This window comes from Equus quagga, chromosome 4 (genome assembly GCF_021613505.1).
Source record: "Equus quagga isolate Etosha38 chromosome 4, UCLA_HA_Equagga_1.0, whole genome shotgun sequence".
Classification (NCBI taxonomy): Eukaryota; Metazoa; Chordata; class Mammalia; order Perissodactyla; family Equidae; genus Equus; species Equus quagga.
Window position 1 is genome coordinate 52,451,021 of NC_060270.1, and position 21,455 is coordinate 52,472,475.

At 36.3% G+C, this 21,455-nt stretch overlaps 1 pseudogene; it reads right to left on the reverse strand.

Moving 5' to 3' along the window:
- Positions 1-19,000: 19,000 nt before the first annotated feature.
- LOC124238660 (60S ribosomal protein L12-like) lies at positions 19,001-19,558 on the reverse strand (annotated as a pseudogene).
- Positions 19,559-21,455: the final 1,897 nt, after the last annotated feature.

Sequence of the window (21,455 nt, forward strand, 5' to 3'; positions counted from 1 at the left end):
GAAAACAAGCCAGCCAAGAATGGATGATCAGAGCAGAAAGAAGAAAAGATAATCACAATTCCTTGTGCCATTTCCATTACTGAGCCAGCTTTTGGACCGAAAACACAAAGACTAAAGGAACAATCAGAATCCCAGAAGGAATGACCTATATTTCCACAGCAATTGTACACAGTGAAGATTCCCCAAAGGGATCTACAATCATTTTACTTAGGTAATTGCACACTGAGGAAAAAAAGACAAAATGAAATGTTTTGGAAACTGTTGGACACAGGTTAATGACGATACCCAGAGTCTTAATGTATTAAGACCTTCCAGTTAGAGTGGGGGCGTATGAGGATGAAGTAATAAGTAGAGTCTGGTCTAGGTACAGCTCACAGTGGTTCCAAAGGGTCTGAGGACACACCCAGTGTCATTTTCCTGGTTGCTGAATATATAATTGGAACTGACATACTGATACTTTGCAAAATTTCAACATTTGCTGTTGAGCCTGTGTAGGGTGAGAGTGTTTTGTGGAAGGTTAAGTAGATAAGTGTCTAAAATCATCTTGCTCTCAGGTAGGATAGTAAAAGTAAAACACATCACATCCTTAGAACGATGGCAGAAATAAGTGATATTTCTAAAAGTCTAGGGAATTTAGTAAGCTGTCATAATTCTCTTTCCAGTTAATTCACCAACCTGGGGCCTGTAAAAACCAGTTGAATTGGTAGGTGACAGTGGATGCCTGAAATCTCAGACAAATAGTAGCCCTAGTTGTAGCTGTTGTGCTAGACAACGTGTCATTGCTAGAGCAGATTAACACAGGCTCACATGCAGGATATTGAGTCCTTGATATGGTAAGTATGTACTTTTCATGCCTATCTCAAATAGGATTACAAACTGTTAGCATTCACTTAGAAAGGCCAGTGGTTTACATTTACAGCTTTGCCTCAGGACTATATAACTCTTCTGCCCTCTGTCATACTATGGTCTAAAGAGATCTGGATCAGCTGGACATTCTGCAGAATATTACACTGGATCACTCTATCAATAGCACGAAGTTAAGAAAGCCAGATGAGAAGTAGTGCATTAGTGACCTTTGTGGACACAGGCTTCCAGAGGGTGGGAAATAAATCACAGTCTCATCTAATGTAAAGGATATAATTTTTATCTTGTTCCTTCAACTAGGAGAAAGGTTGCACAATTCCCTGTAAGCTGCTTTGGTTTCTAGAGGCAGCATACTCTGAATCAGGAATACTGCTCTTATCCATAGACTGGAGGACTGCCAACTTTCAGCGGCATCCAGAACAAGGATAGGCTCTTCACTGTAAACAGTCTATATGGTACGAAAGACTCTGCCACTTCGAGCAATGTGATCCAACATGATCCTATGATATTAGAGTTCACCGAAGTTATTGGAATAATCCCACTAGAGTTCTGGAGTAAAGTCACACTACATATATCAGAGAATTATACAACTTTCAAAAACTTCTGGCATTCTGCTGGACCCTGGTAGAGACAGGCGGCCTAATCATAGTGTATGAAGTGTGGCCAGAACTGCCCATCCTGAGTTGGTTAATGTCAGACCCACCAAATCACAGGTCATGTAGCACCAGAAACAACTGAACAATCCATTGTAGGATGAAGTGGTTCATCCTGGATATCACCTGAGCAATACCAGAGGACATAAGAAAGCAGCATGTGCAGGTGACTAAGATCTTTCATGTCAACCACATGTCAACCTCTGTTGCACCAGCACCTCTTAAATTAATCTCTGAGGGTGCTCACATTTATGCCTTATGGGGGTTCCCTTATGATCAGTGAGGGAGGAAGAATTCAGTTTGGTTCATGAATGGATTAGTTTGGTATATGGGTTACCTTGAATACTGTGACAAGAGGAAATCTTCCCACTGGAGGGAACCTTGAGTATTGACTGGTCATCCACTTTGAATAGAAAGAAAACCTATTTTAGAATACACACTGATCATAGGCAGTGGAGAATGACTTAGCTGGCTGGTCAAGGCCTAGAAGGAGAGTTTGCAAGATTGAGGGCAAGAAGATCTGGAGTAGAGACGTATGGATAGACAAGTATTTATTGTTATCAATAGCTCAAAATTTAAGAGGGATTGATAGTAGGAGAAGATTAAAATAAATTGCTATGAATTAAAATTGAGAAAAATAATCAAAAGGAGGGACTATTTAAGGGTAATTTGGGAGAAGAGTAGTTGTTTAGGGGAATGGAGACGTAAAAGATGTTAAACTTTGCATCTGTTTTTATCTGCTGTGTCATCAGCATTTAGAATATGCCTAGCATATAATAAGTATGTAGTAAATACTTATTGAAATATTTGTTGATGAGTATGAACAAACAAAGTATGCCATCAAGGGGAAGCATCTAGGTTAAAATTATGTAAAAATATGAAAAAAATGTGTGCTGCAAATTCAATTACTGATTACAATGATGGCTAACAGGGAGTTTGTAATTGAGTAAACTAAATGATGCTAAAATTACTTAATATACTCAAGATTCAATTTCCTCAATTTCCTTCATAAAATATGGTTAGTGATAGTGTTCATTCATAGATTTTTTGATATAATTAAACGTGTAATTGCATCTAAATGCATCTAAGCTTGCTGGCAGTCATTTACAAAGTGCCCAAGAAAATTTAGTCATTTAATGTGTTTATTTATGAAATTGTTGCTAGTAATTGTGATCTCTGCAGAAGAAAAGATCAGTGTCAGTGCTGATTCTGTTTTTGCCAATACAGAGCAGTATGCTTTCTCTGAGCAGGAAAAGACATATCACATGACTGTCTCTATTTAAAGATTAAGTGAAAATTGGGAGGTGAAGAGCTAATGCCATAAAGTCAGTTGATTGTGTTCTTTTCACTATTAAATATGCTGCTCATCGCTTATTGCCTCTGGCATACTTGAGTGTTTAAATCTCTTCATTATGTTTATATACTGATTCAAGAGCGAAAAGACAGATGACGGAGATTCAAACAAAATGAGTGAGAAACCAAATACTTCCTCCTTGTGCTGATGTATGCTTTTTCTCACGTAAATGCCTAAATGCATTGACTAGAGGGAGGATGGGAGGATCCTCATTAATACTTACATCTGCTCTTGCAGATGCAGATAAAATATCTTTGTTTTTTTAAATTTTAGAAAGTAGTGATTAAAGACATACTTTAAAGACCTTCATTTTGAAAGACTTGCCTACTTTTTCCCCATTTTTACCTTCTCTTAAAATATACAGTCACGTGCCACATAACAATGATTTGGTCAATGACGGATCGCATATATGATGGTGGTCCCATAAGATTAGTACCGTATAGCCTAGGTGTGTTGTAGGCTACACCATCTAGGTTTGTGTAGGTACATTCTGATTTTTGCACAACCATGAAATTGCCTAATGACGCATTTCTTAGAATGTATCCCTATCATTAAGTGATGCATGACTATATATATATATATATATATGTGTATAAAGTATATATTTTATCTTCACTATTAAAATGTATATATGAGCCACAGTTTTTAAAAATGGATTTCCACAGTTGAAATGAGAAAAAAAGAAAAAGAAATATAGTTTAAAATATGAAAGAATTAATTCACATCAATCTGAGGAACTCGAAGTTTTTGAAGAAGAGTTTCTCTATTCATTTCCTTGCCTAAAACAAAAACTTTATTTTCAGACAATCAATTCTCCAATCTCTCTTTCACTGAAAAACTTCCAGAAAATTGAAAAAAAGAAAAGAATATAGGAATGTCCAGATACCAAGTCCATGGTGAGTCGGCTTTAGGCAGTATGTTAAGATTTTACAATCATGAGGCTATAAAAAAAGAGGACTGTGGTTGAACGTAACTGTATGTTTTGAACCTATATCCAAATCTGGGTTTCCTGATTTAGGATTATTCCCAGGGTTCAGTGTAATATGTGGGTTACTCTAAGAATTCTTATTAAATTATTATAGGCAAGTAAGTGCTCAAAAATATTGTGAATGTTGGTGGTGATCAAATTTCTAGGATATACACTAATATAGCAGTTCCTAAGTAATAAATCAAGTCTATTTATAGAAAATATTTTTTTGTGGGACATTTCCAATGCAGTCTATGAAGGATGGAGAAGGAGAAATAATTTTGACTCCAGATGATTTGGCAACCGCTCTTAAAGGAGCCGACATATCTCAGAGTTTGTTTCTACTGCAGGTGACCTTTATCAACAACCTTCATGTGACAGCATTTCTAACAGTAGTCAGCTCCTTCCAATGCCACGTTATTGCTAAAAGCTTGACATACACAGGGGCCAGGACTTTGATGAAAGATGATTCCTTAGCATGTCTTTACTTACAGTGAGAGTGTGTTTATTTTACTTTTAAATCAGTGTTAAATTATTAATTTGAGGAAATGTTATTTAGAAAGTTTAAAAATTAGGAGAGTTTGAAAAGTAGATTTGAAAAGATAGTGACTATTGTGTGAGTGTCTGATATGTCAGGCCTCTTTGTCCTGGAAGATAGAACACAAAGGGAAAGTTCAGACATTGTCTGATCTTGAAAACTCAAGGGTAAATGTCAAAGGTGTAGAAATTCTCAGATGAGGCACCTGAGAGAGGAGATGGGATGGAGCTGTGCTCAAGGACAGAGTAGGACTACTTGGAGAGGCCTCCAGGCCCAAGTGTGATACAGGCTTCTCTCCTGAGTCCACTAAGGATCAGGAAGGCCCTTGGAAGTCAAGGCAGAGAAGCAGTGAAGCAAAGCCTGGCCCTGGAGGAGGTAGGCTGCTGAACACATCTAGGAAGCAGACATGAGAAAGGTTGTCCAGGAAACTGAGACTCTTACGTGGAATCAACATTTTCCATCTGCAACTGTCTTATGTTTGTTGTTTACGTAGGTGAATCTTGCTTGAAGAAACAGAGGCATCTGTGGTGGAAAGAAACATAAAAGTACATTTAATAAGACAAACCAGATAGTATACGGCTCTAATTGAATTATCTTAACATCACTAATACATACCTTAACAATTTATTTTATCCCTACTGTGTATTGGATAACATGGTGACTACTGAGGACCTAGTGATGAGCAAAAGAGACACTGCTCTTTCCTCAGACAGCTTGATTCTAGTGAGGGACAAAATTAAATAAATGTATAAAGATGATTCCAGAATGTTCTAAGTTCTGTGAACAGAGTAAATAGACAGAGTTGATAGTGATCTTTGAGAATAAACCAGCCAAGGGCAACACTGAAGGGAAAGCATTCAAGGAAGACAAAGAGAGCATGTGCCAAAGTCACAGGTAGGAAAGTGCTGGCTATGGGAGCAACCTGGAGGAGTGAGTGCGGCTAGAGCATAGCTCATGGATGCTGCATACTATGGTTGACCACAGCTGAGAGGTTAGCAGAGACCAGAGGTAAAAGGATCTTACAGGCCCCAGTAATAAGTTTAGATTTAATCTGAAGAGCAATGGAGAAACCTTGCAATGTTTTTCTTTCTTTCTTCCTTCTTTCCTCCCTCCCTTCCTTCCTTCCTTCCTTCTTTTCTTTCTTTCTTTCCTTCCTCCCTCTTCCTCACCTTCTCCTTTTCTTTCTTTTAAGAACTTGACCTAATTTTGTATTTTTAAAGTAATCTGTAATTCCTATGTGGAGAATGTATTCTAGAGAATGGTGAATGGAAGTTGAATCCATGGGATCAATTAAGAGGCTATTGTGGTAATCCAAATGACACCCAGCTAAAATGAGGGCCATGGAAGTAGAGAGAAGAGACAGGGACTTGACGTATGTTTTGCAGGAAGTAGTGGTGCACTTGTTTTTGAATTTCATGTAGGCTCCAGAGAAGGGAGAATCAAAGATGATTCCTAGGGTTTTGACTCACAAAGGACAAGTTTCCTTTGGAATTAAGATTTCTGTTTTGAAAGTTTGAGGATTAAAATTATTATTAGACAGCTAAGTAGAACTTTTCAGTAGATGTATATACTAATTTGAACAATCTTTTATTTATTGTCTCTGTGTGTGTGTTAGTTCTATTTTATTCTTCCTCAGTTTGTAATTAAAGTTCATTTTGAAAATTTTATATCATTCCTTAAGGAGAAAGAAAAGCAATTTGAAGTTTTTTCCACATTTAGACCTCCAGAGCCAAGAATATTAGAGCACCTCTAGAGAACAGTAATTACAGTTCTAGCAACATTATCCTGAAATATATTGGGGAAAACATGATTTATTTTACAATGAATTCTTTAAAGTGGTGTAGTTATGATAGCATGATTACAGATGATACCTCATGATGGGGATCCTGAGTCTGTTCATTTACCCCTTTTCTAAACCATATCAAACTATTATTGCTTTTAATACTTACTCACATTTACTCCACTTTCAACAAATAGACATGATTACTCTCTCCCTCGTGCCTTCCCTATACTTCGCATATACTTCTAACATGGCATCCAGTACATTTTAGTTCCTCCTTCGACTTCGCTGTAACCTCCGTGACATAGTGATGGTATCTTATTTTTCCTTATATCTCTTCCATTAGCACTGGCACATCCTAGTAAATAATTGATTAGTGGATAGATGAATAAATGAGTGGACACATGACTGGGGCAACGCTAGGGTACAGCTAAGTACATCTAAGTGGGATTACCCTCCAAAGCCCTTGCTTTTCTAGATCCTGCTCTGCTGGTAATTTGCCATTAATCTTGACTGAGAGCTAGAGATAGAGAAAGCATAAGGAGGTCAAATGTCCCCAAACAATGGAGAACTGAAACTCTGATAAGTTCAATTATATTACACTTTTTTACACAGAACTTATAAACAGCAACACTTTCTCAAAGTGTAAGAGAGGAATTGCGTATTTCCAACACACATACCACACGAGCAAGAATTTTGCCTGTTTTGGTTCTAATGAAATAGAATACAGATAGAATAATTTACTAGAAAATCCCTTAACTGTTCATGGAACTGGAACCAGCTTGTCAGGCTAGCATATATTTTTCATTATAGGCAAAAGACACAAGAAGCCAAATTGGAATCAATAAGATGCTTTGTAAGCATGAAATTAGAACAAGGAAAATAAGTCCTATGATTTAACAACTGAAGAACATAAAGCTAGGATAGAGTAATATATCATAATAAAGGTAGATATACATTGGCAACTTTATTTACAAAAGTCTGGCCATTCAGTTGGAGAAGCCTCTAATCTAAACATTCCTTAGGTTGACAGTTCTAATATGTGAGTTTTATTCTTGTAGTCTGTACTTTGTACTGTACCACCCGCCTCCACCCTAATACAGAATTTCTGATCATTCTCCTCCAACATTGAGTACTTTCCAGAATACAGAAGGAAGGTAGACTGATATCTATTGTCATGGAAATTGAGAGGGAGAAATGCTGGAAAGCAGGTTATTTCTCCCAGGACAAAAGATCCTTGTAATTACACAGATTGGATGTAGTTTTGAGTATACTTTGAATTAAACTATTCATATTGACTTCCTTTTTAGTGCACGTGTCACATACCAATATTGTGCTAGTTGATAGGAATAGAAACACAAAACAAGGTGAGGTAGATAAGTAGCAAATTGTAGTACAAAGTGTAATAAGAAAGAAATGTGAAATACAAATGAGATTCTGAGTCAGCATTATGGAGGCAGTGATTAACACGGGAAAGAGTAGAAGCTCAAGGGCTTGCTTTTCCAGATGAAGTTTTATTCGATCAGGACTTGAAAGATGAACAGGGCTTGAGCTGATGGATTGATGGTGAGAAGTTTCGAAAAGACAGAAGAGCGTATCTAAAGATACTAAGGATTCATAACTCAGCATGATGTATTTAGGAAAAATATGGAATTGAGTACTGAAGAAATCCCATGTATTTGCTTCAAAGATGCTGTTTCAAAAGACCAACATTATGAAAGATGTATTAAGTTTATTTACTTTTAATTTACATTAAAATAAGGTATATTCCACTTTACTAATAAAACTAATATTCATTTAGAATAGAATATTGTTTTAAAAAGCTTTCGATGTATTTATGAAGCTGCTGTAATATCAAAATTGCATGATTATCCAATCAATTGACTTGAGATTATAATGTTGATCATGCTGATGATTCAGAAAATTAAAATTTCATCACTAAGTAAAAAATAAACTAACTCTTGGGCATAATATTTGAAAGTGCTGAGGGGACACAGCTGTTATTTTTAAATGTGAAGTATAAAACCAGGAATTTTTATTTTAAACATTTAGAGGAAATCAATATTTTTTTCCCATCCTGCTGCTTTTACAAGTTGTTGGCTCTTGTGTTCCTAATGAGTCAGTCCTCTTTTATTATCTGTAACTGTTCTTCTGAAACATAATCTAAGGCCTCTACCGAATGCCGTCTGTGTCTACCAATATAAGTAATTGTATGGTGGGCCTACACTCTGCAAAGTATTTCCAATGAGGTCGATGACTGCGAATAAGAAGAAACTTTCTCCAAGGCCTAGGTCTGCTATGATCTCTTCTCGATGACTATTTCTGAGGAAACGTGCTAGTGAGTTTTCCTATTCAGGGATCCCATATAAAATTTACATATCTGTTTTAGAAATCATAACTTAAAATTACAATTACTTATTTACACGTCTACCTATTTCTCATAACCTGGAAGCCCTTAGAGGAAGCAAGAGATTTAATTATGTCTGATATCCTAGAGTGACATGTGTGACAATACTTACGGTGATTTTATCGTATGTCTGATGGATTGAATTGAATTGAAATGTTGGCATGTGGGAGGGGAAATTCATTTCAAAATGTAAAATTTGCGTGTGGTTACCGGCGGAATAAATTGCAAAGTATACTTTTGGAGCTGCTTAAATGTTACATAACAGTATGCTTAAGTCAAAGGTCACTTTTTCATTAGTCTTTCATAACACACACTTTATTGCATGTTAGCTATAGCATGGCCAACCAGACTTCTCAAAGCAGGAATAGCAAATAGGTGTGGCACAAGTCTGAAAAGACAGGGAGGCAAAATTGAAATTAATGGAAAAGCATCACTCCACCCCTCACAAGATTGTCATTGCCCAAAGCTACAGTTACTTTAAAAGAGTATTTTTAAAAAGGGAAATATTAATGAAAATTGAAATTGAAACACAAATTTCTTAGTCTTTCTTTGCTACCTTAAATGAAGTTTAGAATTTGATCAGGGAAAAAAACTGAAAAGAAAATGAAAGTGCGACCTTCAAAGCATAAGAATTCACAAGTTAGAAAGTCCTTATGAGTTGGAAGTAAAAAGATAGCATTAATTCATTATAATGGATTGTTCTCTAAAGAGATGAACCTAGCAAGGACTCACCAGAGGATGACCTTGTAATCTGAAGTCTTTAAGTCTACCTAATGCTGCAAAAGTTGAAGGCCACAGATCAATTGTTTAGAAGCTCAATAAGAGCAACTTCACTCTTTGGGATAAGGGAATTTAGAAAGCATCTACATTTTTATATCAAACATAATACATTGCAGTTTTCACATTGTGTGGTTTGCATAAGGATAGCAATAATTCCAAAATAAACTAGATGTTTTGTATTAAAAAAACTTTTAAAGCAAACTTTAAACTTCTATTTTGTTCATAATAACACCAGTTGAGGCTGGGAAGCAAAGATACTGCTCTTGGGGGAGCTCATAGTTTCCACCATATTTTTTCTGACCCTTTTGAGATCTACTGGGCAGTACCAAGGGCAATACCAGCAAAAAAGTGGAAAGGATAGAAGAATTAGGCACATGTGAATTTTTCCAATGGCTAATGCCACTCTTCTGTAGTGTTAGTTATTCCCTTTGTGTTCCAGGGGTTATTTTCCCCTTAAATTGAGACTCCCAGGTTACTGATTGAAAACAACATTTCTTAGAATTTGTTCTTTAGAACCCTAGTTTTATGAGAAAAAAAAAAGATTCTAGGGTTAAATAACTTTAAGAAAGTCTGTGTTAAACAAAGTTAAGCAGAATTCCTTACCACAATTTTGTTTAGAGGATTTATGATGCTAGTGTGTATTGTAAATCTCCAGAGGGGGATATAGAGTATGTGATGTTTTCCAAATATATTTGATGACTAATAGATTTGTCTGAATACCTAAGCACTTTAAACCAGGGATTTGGCAAAGTGTGAACTCCAGAGATGTGAGAGTCAGCTTTCTGAACACTCATCAGAGGACAGCTGCAAGTGTGTTGATGTATGCTTGCAATACAAAGCATCATTGCAAGAGTATGGAAAGAGGAGCCATAGTTCAGTCGGTGTATCATGTAGAGCAGGGTGAGTCGTGGCTGATTTAAGGGCAATATTTGACTTTACGCTTGCCCGAGCAGAACTATGTACAAACAGTGGATACTACACAGCCATAATCTTCAGTTATTAAGTTGGAAAAAAGTAAAGTAAGAAGAAATAGCTGCCCACCTTCACAAACGAGGGAAACCTAATACTGAAGGGATGCTGTCGCTGCTATCTAGGGTACTTGAGGGCATATCAAGATGCTCAATGCCCTGACTTCTATTTACAGGCTTTCAGGGCATTCAGTAAGTGCACCCTCCCTCAAGCTCCCTAAAATGGAGCTGCTGGGGCAAGAGGAATCTAGTATCCCACTTTAATGTGCCATTAATATGACAAGGCTGGGCACCACCAATAAAAATCTGAATACAGGAGGGAGCTCAGACACATAAGTGAAAATGAGAGGGACATTGCTTAATTGGGGAGGGTGGAGCAATTCATAAGATTCAAGTGACACAAACCAAGTTACTATCCCTTCTCAGTAGATTGGCTAATTAAGAAAAAGTATTTCTAGCACACATTACAGAAGGAAAAATCCCACAGTATGTATTCAAAAGCTCAGGCCTGCAAATTGGTTTTTGGAAAGGTTTAGGGAGCAGAGAAACTGCAGTGCTGCAACTAATTAGATTTATCTGTACCTGCTTGCCCTTGCAAAACATAAGTGGGACAGAGGAAGAGACAGAGATAAAGTCTGAAAAAGTAGTAAACTAATGGTTGCCACAAATAAGTAGGGACTTACAAGTTCGTGATGGAACCGCCATTATAATCTGCCACCTAACTTGGGAATGTTGCTAAACTCTAACACCATGGGTTCATTTGTGGAAACAAATGGAAAGTGAGTCAATAGATATGTGAAATATAATCAGAGGGCTTGATGCCAGTCTCTGAGACCACTTATAAGCTTAATAGAAAAGTGACCAGAATACATAGGAGGGACTCCAGAGGGTAGCATTGTACATCAGAAGAGGCAAAAGTAATGATGATAATGTGCATGGACCAAGGGCTGGCACACTTTTCTCCTTTCCTGCGCTAGTTAAGTCTCAGGATTCTTGTCAATCTCAAATTGTAGAGATCTATATTTTAAGAGGATAGGGATATGGAATTATTCATATACTTGTAAGAAAATGGAGGCTTACGTCTCTTTCTAGTGTTTTGAAAAGGAAGGAAAGAAAAGGAAGGACAGTTAATGAGGATTAAAAAGGCATGAAATTTAAGAAAATCTTAGGTTTTTGATTTTAACCTATTTTTATTTAATCTATTTTTATTTAACCTATTTTTACCTGGGGGATGTTATCTTGAAGACTAGATTGTTTATGGTGAAATAAAATAAAATATCAATAATATTCTTTTGTTATTTCTAATAGAATAGAGTTAAATTTTTTTAATCTCTAAAATTCTAAAGAGGATTTTGTGAACTTTAGCTGCCATAAAATGTGCACATTGGAGCTAAAGCTTTCAGTCTGATTCATTGATCTTTCTTTTTCTAAAATCAAGGTAAAATTGAGGCTGGCCCCGTGGTTGAGTGGTTAGGTTCGCGCGTTCCGCTGCAGGCAGCCCAGTGTTTTGTTGGTTTGAATCCTGGGTGCGGCCATGGCACTGCTCATCAAACCACGCTGAGGCAGCGTCCCACATGCCACAACTAGAAGGATCCACAACGAAGAATATGCAACTATGTACCAGGGGGCTTTGGGGAGAAAAAGGAAAAAAAATTAAAAAAACTTTAAAAGAAAAATCAAGGTAAAATTTTAAACTTTTATAAGCATCCATAACCACAGCTTCCAAAAAGTAGTTACTATTTTCATATATGAATCAATTATAATTAAACACTGATTTTGGATTTCTTCACAATTGAAACATACAAAATTAATTAGATTCTGTGTTCATGTTATAAGAACTTTTGCACAGCTTTGATGGAGAGTATTGTTAACTTACCTTTTTACCATTAGGAAGATATCATGGATACAGACTTGTTCCAAAATAAGAGGGTAATTATGTTGCAACATCTGCCATCCCATTGATTACTAAATATTACTTAATTTTTTTTACTTCTTAGCCTGATGTTCTTCTCCTTCCTCAAAGCCCCATGTGTGCCTTTCCTGAATTGTAAGAGATTTATATTTATTCCAACTGCATTTTATAATTAGATTTATTGGATTCTTAAAAAAATTTATATCACTGCATTAAACATTTCTTGAATGTTTATGATGTGTAAGCACTGCATGATGTATTGAGGGAAATGATGAAATAAAACTATCTGACTTTACCGTCTAGCAGGGGAGAGTAACAAACAATTAATTAAATAAAGTACCATATACGTTGAAATAAAAAAATAAAAATGAGTTAAAAAACCAATATGCCTACTAACTACTTAAACAATACTAACTAATCATAACTGGCTATTTCCCGAAGGCTGAGCAACATCCTAAATGATTTCTGGAGGTCAGTTTATATTGAAATAGCTGGAGAATGAAAAAGAAGAGCTGGCATCACACGTAGTGGTAAAAGCATGGGAAAGGAAATGGAAGTTAAGAGAAAATGTAGATGAATTGGTTGAGAATGGACATTATTTCCATGTAACTGGGACATAGGATGCCTGCATAAAATTTTCCACATGAGATTGGCAAAATCAGACCGAAGAAGACATTTGATGTCTCACTAAAGAGTTTTGCTTGGGAAACTTTTAAGTCTGCTGAGCAAAGTAGCTTAATCTCTTTCTGAAAAACAGGGTGAAACTGTGATAGACTGGAAGTGGAAACACCAGGTCAAAGCTAAGAAATAGCAAGAACTGATGAAAGCTCTAGTGAGGAAAAGGAAATACTGCAAATTACTCAAGACCTCTATTTAGGGAAATTAAAAGGATGATGAACATGAAACAGAACCCAAGGAGAGGATCAGTTTTTGATAGCCAATAACATTTCATCTTGAATATACTGGATGTGTGATGTGCTCTGAACAGCTGGGATAGCTATCCCAGCCTAAAATAGAGGTTTGAAACTCAGTAAGTCAGAGCTGTCATTCAGAAGTGGTGCATAAACATGTTGTTTTTGTGGGAGTAGATTAATTTAAGAAGAGAGCTCAAAGAAAATTGGAAAAGACCTGGTGCATAATGTTAAGGAGTGAGATTCTTAAGGTTGGCAAGATGAGGGAAGAGTCTAGCATGGGATGGAGAAGGTGCAGTTAGACCTTTAGAACGTCAAGAAAAAAAATGAGTTAAGGAAGCCAAAGGAAGAGAGGCTTTGAGAAGGAAGGGAGTGGTATAAGAACTGAAAATGGATGAGGAAACATAGCAGACAGACCTCCAACGGATTGCATAGTGCGGTGAGAGCAAGACACTTGTAGCAAGGTATAAGGTGTCAGAAGATGGTAAGGAAATGGAGGTAGATCAATCTTGTGAACACTATGGGAATTAAAAATTGAAGGAATTAAAAAAATAGAATAGCTAATGGAGAGATCACAGACTAGAGAATAGGTCTTCAGAATGAAGAAGGCACGAATATGCTTAAAAATTAAAATTAAGAAGCTAGCTGAGAGGAATATAATTAAAATATTGATTACCAAATATTATTTAAGTTGTTTAACTTCTTAGGCAGATGTTATCCTCCTCCTTCACAGCCACATGTGTGCTTTTCCTGAATTGTAAGAGATTTATATTTATTTCAACTAAATTTTATAATTAGATTTACTCATTTTTTAAAATTTTATATCACTGCATCAAACATTTGTTGAATGTTTACGATATGCAAGCATTGCATGGTGTATTACAATTGAAATTTGCAATTGCAATTGCAAAGGAAGATAATTAAAATAGTCCCAAACGTTTAAGATCTGCTCTTTGCTAGATAATCTTAAATATTTACACACATAAATCTATCCTCACAACAATCTTTAATGTACATAACATTATCCCTCTGGTAAAGCACAGAGAATGGAGGCTTGGAAAGTTTACCTAGCTTGCTAAAGATCTCATATGGTGAGTGACAGAACCAGGAATTGTCTCAGTCTCTCTGATTCAAGAATCAATGTTCTTTTCATTCCTCCATCTTGATTCATCAAGAGTGATGCCATACAGAAAGAGAAATACCATACGATCTTACCTGTATGTGGAATGTTAAAAAACAAGATCAAGGCGTGCTGTGGCAGTGTCCTACATACAAAATAGAGAAGGACTGTCACAGATGTTAGCTCAGGGCCAAACTTCTTCACCAAAAAAACCCCCAAAATACTCATAGATAGAACAGATTGGTGGTTGCCAGAGGTAGGGGATTGTAGTGGGGGAAATGAGTGAAGATGGTCAAAAGGTACAAACTTCTAGTTATAAGATAGATAAGGTCTGGGGATGTGATGTAAAGCATAGTGATTAAAGTCAATAGTGTAGAGTATATTTGAAAGTTGCTAAGAGACTAGATCTTAAGAGTTTTCATCACAAGAAAAAAAATTGTAACTCTGTGAGGTGATGCATCTTAAAACTTATTGTGGTGATAATTTTGCAATATATATACTTATATAAGATCATCATGTTGTACATGTAAAACTAGACGCTATATGTCAATTATATCTAAGTAAAACTGGGGAAAGAAGACTGATGCTACCAAGCAGTTTGCAAGGAGTATTTGAAGGGACAAGGTCCCCAGGTAAGGGCAACCTTGTTTTTTCCTTCAGTAATTAGTTGAAATCTTCCTTTCCATAATGCTTCTACATATCTTTTAGCCCCTTCTCTAGTTGGTATGCCATGTCCTTCTTTTGCTAGTCCAAATCTAATTAACAGCCAATTTAGCCTAGATTGCATAGTTAGGTATTAAGGGTCTTTCTAAAACAGTGCCTCAGTAGCTGATATTGCATCTGAGGCAGCTTTTGTAGAGAAAATCTATCTTCTTGAAGTTCTATAGCCGAAGAACGACTTCTACTTTTTTTTCTGTTTGATCACTTTGACACCATCTCCCAGCACACTATCAGATAAAGTAGAATTTCCAAAATACAATAAAATAAAATGCTCTGATTACACAAACGCATGATATAGCGATCCTATTCCATTAATTATTTCCTGTCTGATGTGCATGGATCATATTGTATTTCACTCTTCACATTGTTGTATTAATTATATCAAGTGATTCATAGTAAAGAGATAGCAAGGACATAACTTGCTTTTTAACGTAAAATGAATAAAAGTATAAAGTGGCTGTTAAATGGTAAAGTGTATTTTTAAAGTGAGTCCTGCAATGAGATGGTAGGTAGTAAGCCCTTATCCATTACCGAAGCGGTTCCTTCAAAGTAGAACAGTAGAAGGATTTAAATTCTGTGGATAGGATATTTATTCATAGTCATTATTCAGTAACTGACATTTTGTGACCTCATAAAAACGCTAACACCCATTTTCTCATTCATATGTAACCCCAGAAAAAATTAAACTGGCCCCAATCATAATTTATATGGGCCTACAATACCCTACTTACACTTTAACACTATTTCATCAAAGAATCCTCATATTTGTCACTAAATGATATACTGAAATTCACAACAATCCTATATTGAAGTTTTACTTTTTATTTTTAATATTACAGTTATTTGATATGTCTGACCCACAAAATACACATAGCATAGACAAATAGGGTTCTCCAAATAATGTGTTATGTCAATTTTCACCAAGAATAATGTGTTACCTAGAGATTGCTCATAAAATAGTTTGTTAAATTTAAACCAAAGTGGTTTTTTAATTTTTTTTAATCAAATAGTTCAGACCTAATGTTCTGATAAGATATCTTTTCTCTGCAGAAACATTCAGTGTCTGAGACTTTAGACCAAGTAATTATATAATTCAGTTTGGTGTGGTAGGCAGAATACTACATCCCCACCAGCTCCAAAGAGGTCCACGGTTGAATGTCCACACTCTGTGAATATGCTGCCTAAATGGCAAAATTGTCTTTGCAGATGTGATCGAGGATCTCGAGATGGGGAGATTTTCCTGGGTTATCTCAGAGGGCCCAATGTAATCACAAGAGTTCTTAAATGGAGAAGAGTGACGTAAGAAAGTCAGAGTTGGAGATGGAGATGTGGCAATGGAAACAGAGCTTGGAATGATGCCATTGCTGGAAGGAGTCCAGAAACCAAGGAGTACAGGAAGCCTCAAGAAACTGGAAAAGGCAAGAAAACAAATTCTCCTTTAGAGCTGCCAGAAAGAATGCCACTCTGCCAACACAATTTGGACTTCTGACCTCTAGAAATATAATAAAATTGTGTTAAGCCGGCAAGTGCATAGTAATTCATTACAGCAGCAATACGAAACTAATACATCCACCGTTCAAACTTGACCATGTCATGGCCCCAAGTAATCTTCTGTTTCCTTTTGTTCCTGTTACACTCCTCACCCTACACTTTAACTTGTTATATTCATCTTTATGTGATCATGTCCACGCTTCCATAGTTACATGTCTGCATGTGTTTCCTCCACCTGGAATACACTTTACTTCAAAATCATATCACAGAGTCACTGGTCCTAGGAAGTCATCTCACTTCCTGAACTTTCTGAGTGCTTCGTTCTTTCTCTTAACAATCATAATAAAGGATGAATATGAGATAGAATTTATCTTTATAACACATCCCTCCCTTACCCTCTACTAGGGCTCTCAAATTATAATATGCACATAATCACCTGACCAAAGCTTCTGATTCAGCATTTCTAACTGGGACTCAGAAATATGCGCTTTTTAGAAGCACTCCTTGGGATTCCCTCGATTTTTGGTGCATTGAGCTCTCTGGAAAAATCTACCCTCCTGTATGTAATGTAAACTCTTTGTCTCCACAGTCCTTGACACTATGTGTGGTCATAATAAGGATTTTAATATAATTGTTTCCTAAATACAATGTTGTTAAAATTACGTTTCCTGATTTACAAAAACTATAGGAAGAGTTATGTTACTTATTTTTGTCAGTGATAATCTGCTTTTGCCATATATCTACAAATAGTAAAAATGTGCATAGTCTTGGACCAATTTAGGGTCTAAATTAATGTGTTACACACAAGAGCAGAGTTGAATAAGTTCACTCCCAGTACACATTGTATCTCCAAGTACAGGCAAGGCCATCAGGAACAACCGAGGCTCCAATCATTTGCAGGCTTCCTGGCCCTGGGTAGGGTAATTTTTAAGGCATTTATTTACTAAATCTTTAATTGGTTTGAGAGGAGGAGTTTTCATGTGAAAGGGTGACACTGAGTGCAGGAGGAAAGCAGGCAGCCATCACTCCCAGTGAGGTTTGTTGAAAGCTTGAAGCAAAGTTATAGGACCACATTCATCGTTATCCCTTGAGAAGCAATACTCCTGAATTCACCTATAGATTATAGTATAAAGCAGATGCTTTTTCTATGTCCTGGGAAAAATTATTTGAACACTTCAGGGCAGGCTCCATGTAACTCCCTAGCCTCAAGCTATTCAATGGTCAAAATACCTTCCAAGGTATGGTACGAACTGCTTAACCTGACATGAAAGCCCTCTGTCTAATTTGTTCTTAGCTGCAATCTTAACTCTCTTAATTCTTGTTCTCTTCTCCTCCGGCCTCCCTCACAGATTTAAATACATTCTAGTAAGCATTTTTAATTCACTAAATGTACAAGACTTTTTGTTTCTACTTTTGTTTTATAAGTATCAGTATCTTCACCTACACTGTTCTTTTTCATGTCTCCCCACTTGTGTATTTGAAGGAAAAACTATCACTTCTCAAGACACTGCAAGTGACTCATTTTTTAAAAAACTTTCTTAGGCTCCTCTGGGGAAATTTAGATCTCCCTTTTGTGGCTTATGTTACCTCTACATTGTCCTATCAAAGCTCCTATAAAGTTCAATGTAGATGCTTCTTTGCATATCTGCCTCTCTCCATTGTCTTGAATGAGGCATCGTTTCTCTTCAAACTCCTTGTAGCAGAGTGCTTCAATTAAACCTGAACTGAGATTTAGAACCTCCACATCAACAGAATGGGTAGGTTGATGGATTATTCAGCTATCTATTTGCATCATTCAGTAAGGAAAATAAATATTTCTTTTTGGCTGAAATCAGAAAGAAAAAGTACAAGGTTTATATATGCCATTGGAAGAGATAATGATGGCGCTCTAATGATATTGATTCCCTACCAAAACTGGTAGACTTTGTTCTGAATTCTAGTGAAAAGAGGAGTTATAAAGTTGAGTGCTAACAAGCCAGTAAGATTTGGACACTAATATTAATGTGACCCACCGTTTTTGAACTTATATGATGATCAATAGGTAAATATTTAGGTTACATTAAGATTCCACAGCCTATTCTTTTATGAGATTCATAATAAATATTAATTTTAAATAAGTTTTATATACGCGATATTTCCAATAGTATATGATAGTGCCTTAGGAAGTTGCTCCTACACATATGCAAATTGGTATTCGCAAAGATTCAGGGGTCCTCCTACGCAGATTTCTGAAGATCGTTTTCTGAGTGACTCCTTCCACTTCAGAGCTCTGCCTCTAATCTCCAGATGCTTCAGTCTCCTTTAACTCTACTTTCTGGATCTTCATCTTAGGGACACCACTATGCTCTGCTAGAGAATTTTATTCCTGAACTATACTTCAGCATGTGCCATCATCAGGCAGAGGAATCATGTGGCTTTCCTCCTTTGTTTATCTCCACAGGTATCATAGTCCCCTGCTGTCTGTAGTTTGTGTTTTTCTGCTTGGCTGTCAAATGATCCTTTATTGAAATATTTGAATATTTTTCTTTGAGGTTCTTAACTAGCTGGGTATTCCGCTGCACCACTGTTCACATCATCTCTGATGTCATGAGGGTGGTGACCATCAAGCTTGCAGTCCACAGAGTGGGCAGTCCTCAAGATCTCTTTACTGGTTCCAGAGAGTTCTCTGGCTAAGAATCAGTGAGGTATCAATCAGGCAATATTGACAATCTCATCAAAAGTGATATTTCACTGTGCTTAACTTTTTTGCTTCTTTCTGTCTCTGGGTGATTCCTTGAGGGCTTTGAGGATCGTGGTAGAGGGAGAAGTACCATCTCAATCTGGGCCTGTCTGTTCTGAATGGTCAGTTGCCTTGGCAATGTCATCATCAACATTTTTTGGATACAGACCCAGGCAGCTGATCTTGGGGCCAGAGCATATGTGGCACTGAATTTCCCACCATTGCCCCTCAGGTATATGACTTTGATCTCCTTGGGTGGAACTTAGGTGACATGATGGAGACAGCTGGTGTGGATGAACCTACAAGCAGGATGACTGAAGAAAGTTGTACATTGGCCTCCTCTGAGCTGAAAGCCTTTTGTAGTTTTTCAGCATTTAAAAACACTTCCTTGGTGTCTATTTCTCATGTTTCTAATTATTTGTGGAGATAAGGCAAGTCTATATCTTGTTACTCCATCATGGCTAGAACCAGAACTCTGGCAGATCCTTATAAATTTAATATACCTCTACCCAATGATTCAGCAATTCTACTCCTAGTTATTTATCTAAGAGAAATGGAAATATATTTCTATTAAAATACATGTACAAGAATTTTCATAGAAGCTTCATGCAAAATAACCAAAACCAGTAAATAGTCAAATGCCACGAGTGAATACATAAAAAAATTTTAGAATATTCATACTACACAGCAATGAAAATGGACTAATTACTGATATATACAGATGAATCTTGTAGACATTAAGTAGGGCAGAGAGGTCAGGTATGAAAGACTTCATACTATGATATTTGAACTATATGAAGTTAAAAATGAAGCATAGTTAATCTATGAGATCATATCATCATAACTGCCTTAGTAACATTTGGAATTGACTTGAAAAATGTATAAAGAAACTTTTTGGAGTCACTGAGATTTTCCATATTTTCATTGGCCTGCAGATTGCTTGAGGGTACAAATTTGTCAACACTCTTCACACTATATGTTTAAGATGTGTGGATTTACTATACGTAAATTTGACCTTGAAAACATGTAAATGCATTTGTGTGTGTGTGTGTTTAATAAATAATGGGTGTTGATGTAACTCGTCTTTGTTTATGCACATGGAGCTCCTGGAACACAGAAGTTCTGTGAAACTAATTGCAGAGTGAGGCCATAGGGGACTTTGGGTTTGAAATATAAGACTACATATCAGCAGCATTATAAAAGAGTAAGGAAGTACAATGTGGTGCTGAGAGGTTGAGCTTTGTGATCTGGTGAACTACCTCAGCCCAGAATGAAGCATTCTGTTCAATATGGAGAGATGAGCTGTTTGTTTCGGGAGTACAAGTGCATTCTCTCAGACATTTGGAACAAATAGTGTTCCTTTGCTAGAATAAGCAGACTGTTTCAGACTTCTAGGTGATACATGCAGTTCATCTGTTACTTGATCTCAGAAGTTGCTAAGGACTCCTGTGGCAAGAACTATTTGGACTTTCTTAGCTTGAAATTTCTAAATAACCACATTAATTGTAAGCTAGAACCAGTCTGAGTAACAGGATTAAATTGAACTGTAATAGCCATGGGATATGCTGAAAGTTCTAAGCTGTCTCAACCCAGCCCAATGGAGACAAAGTAGAAGGGAGAGACTGAAGTCAAGGATTTTGATTTGATTAGATATTTGTGCTTCATATTAAAGAAGTGAATTCAAAAAAGCCTTCTAAAAATGGAATTTATCTACCTTAGGCTATATATATATGCTCAATACCATTTGATGTGTTGATTGAATCAGATTAGTCAGTTATCTTTCCAAAAGCTAACCTTATTATTTGTTAGTTATATTGAGTTTTCTGCTTTTTGTTAGCTGATCTTATTTTCATTCAGAAATACCACACTTTAATGAAAATGTTGACTGACATTTTTCATCATCGTAATAGATTTACTTATACCTTATTCTCATCTCTTCTGAAAGTATGCTCTTCTTTTTCAGCTCCATTTTAAATGAATTATTAGGTTCTTAAAAGTTTCTAGGATATGAATTTTGAATTGATTTACATATAAAAGACTATAACTTTATTAATACAATTTGGAAAATCAAAGAGTACAGCTTGTGAAAGATAAAAATAGAATTCATAGTAAACATGTATACACAAATTATTTTGTTGGAAACTTTCACAACATTAAATATAAAACACCACTCATTGTATGATGTTACTGGTTATGGAAAAGATACTTTTCAAGGCCCAAAGAAATAATATACTTGAAACATTTGAAAATAACAACTCTCTCTTGTGATTT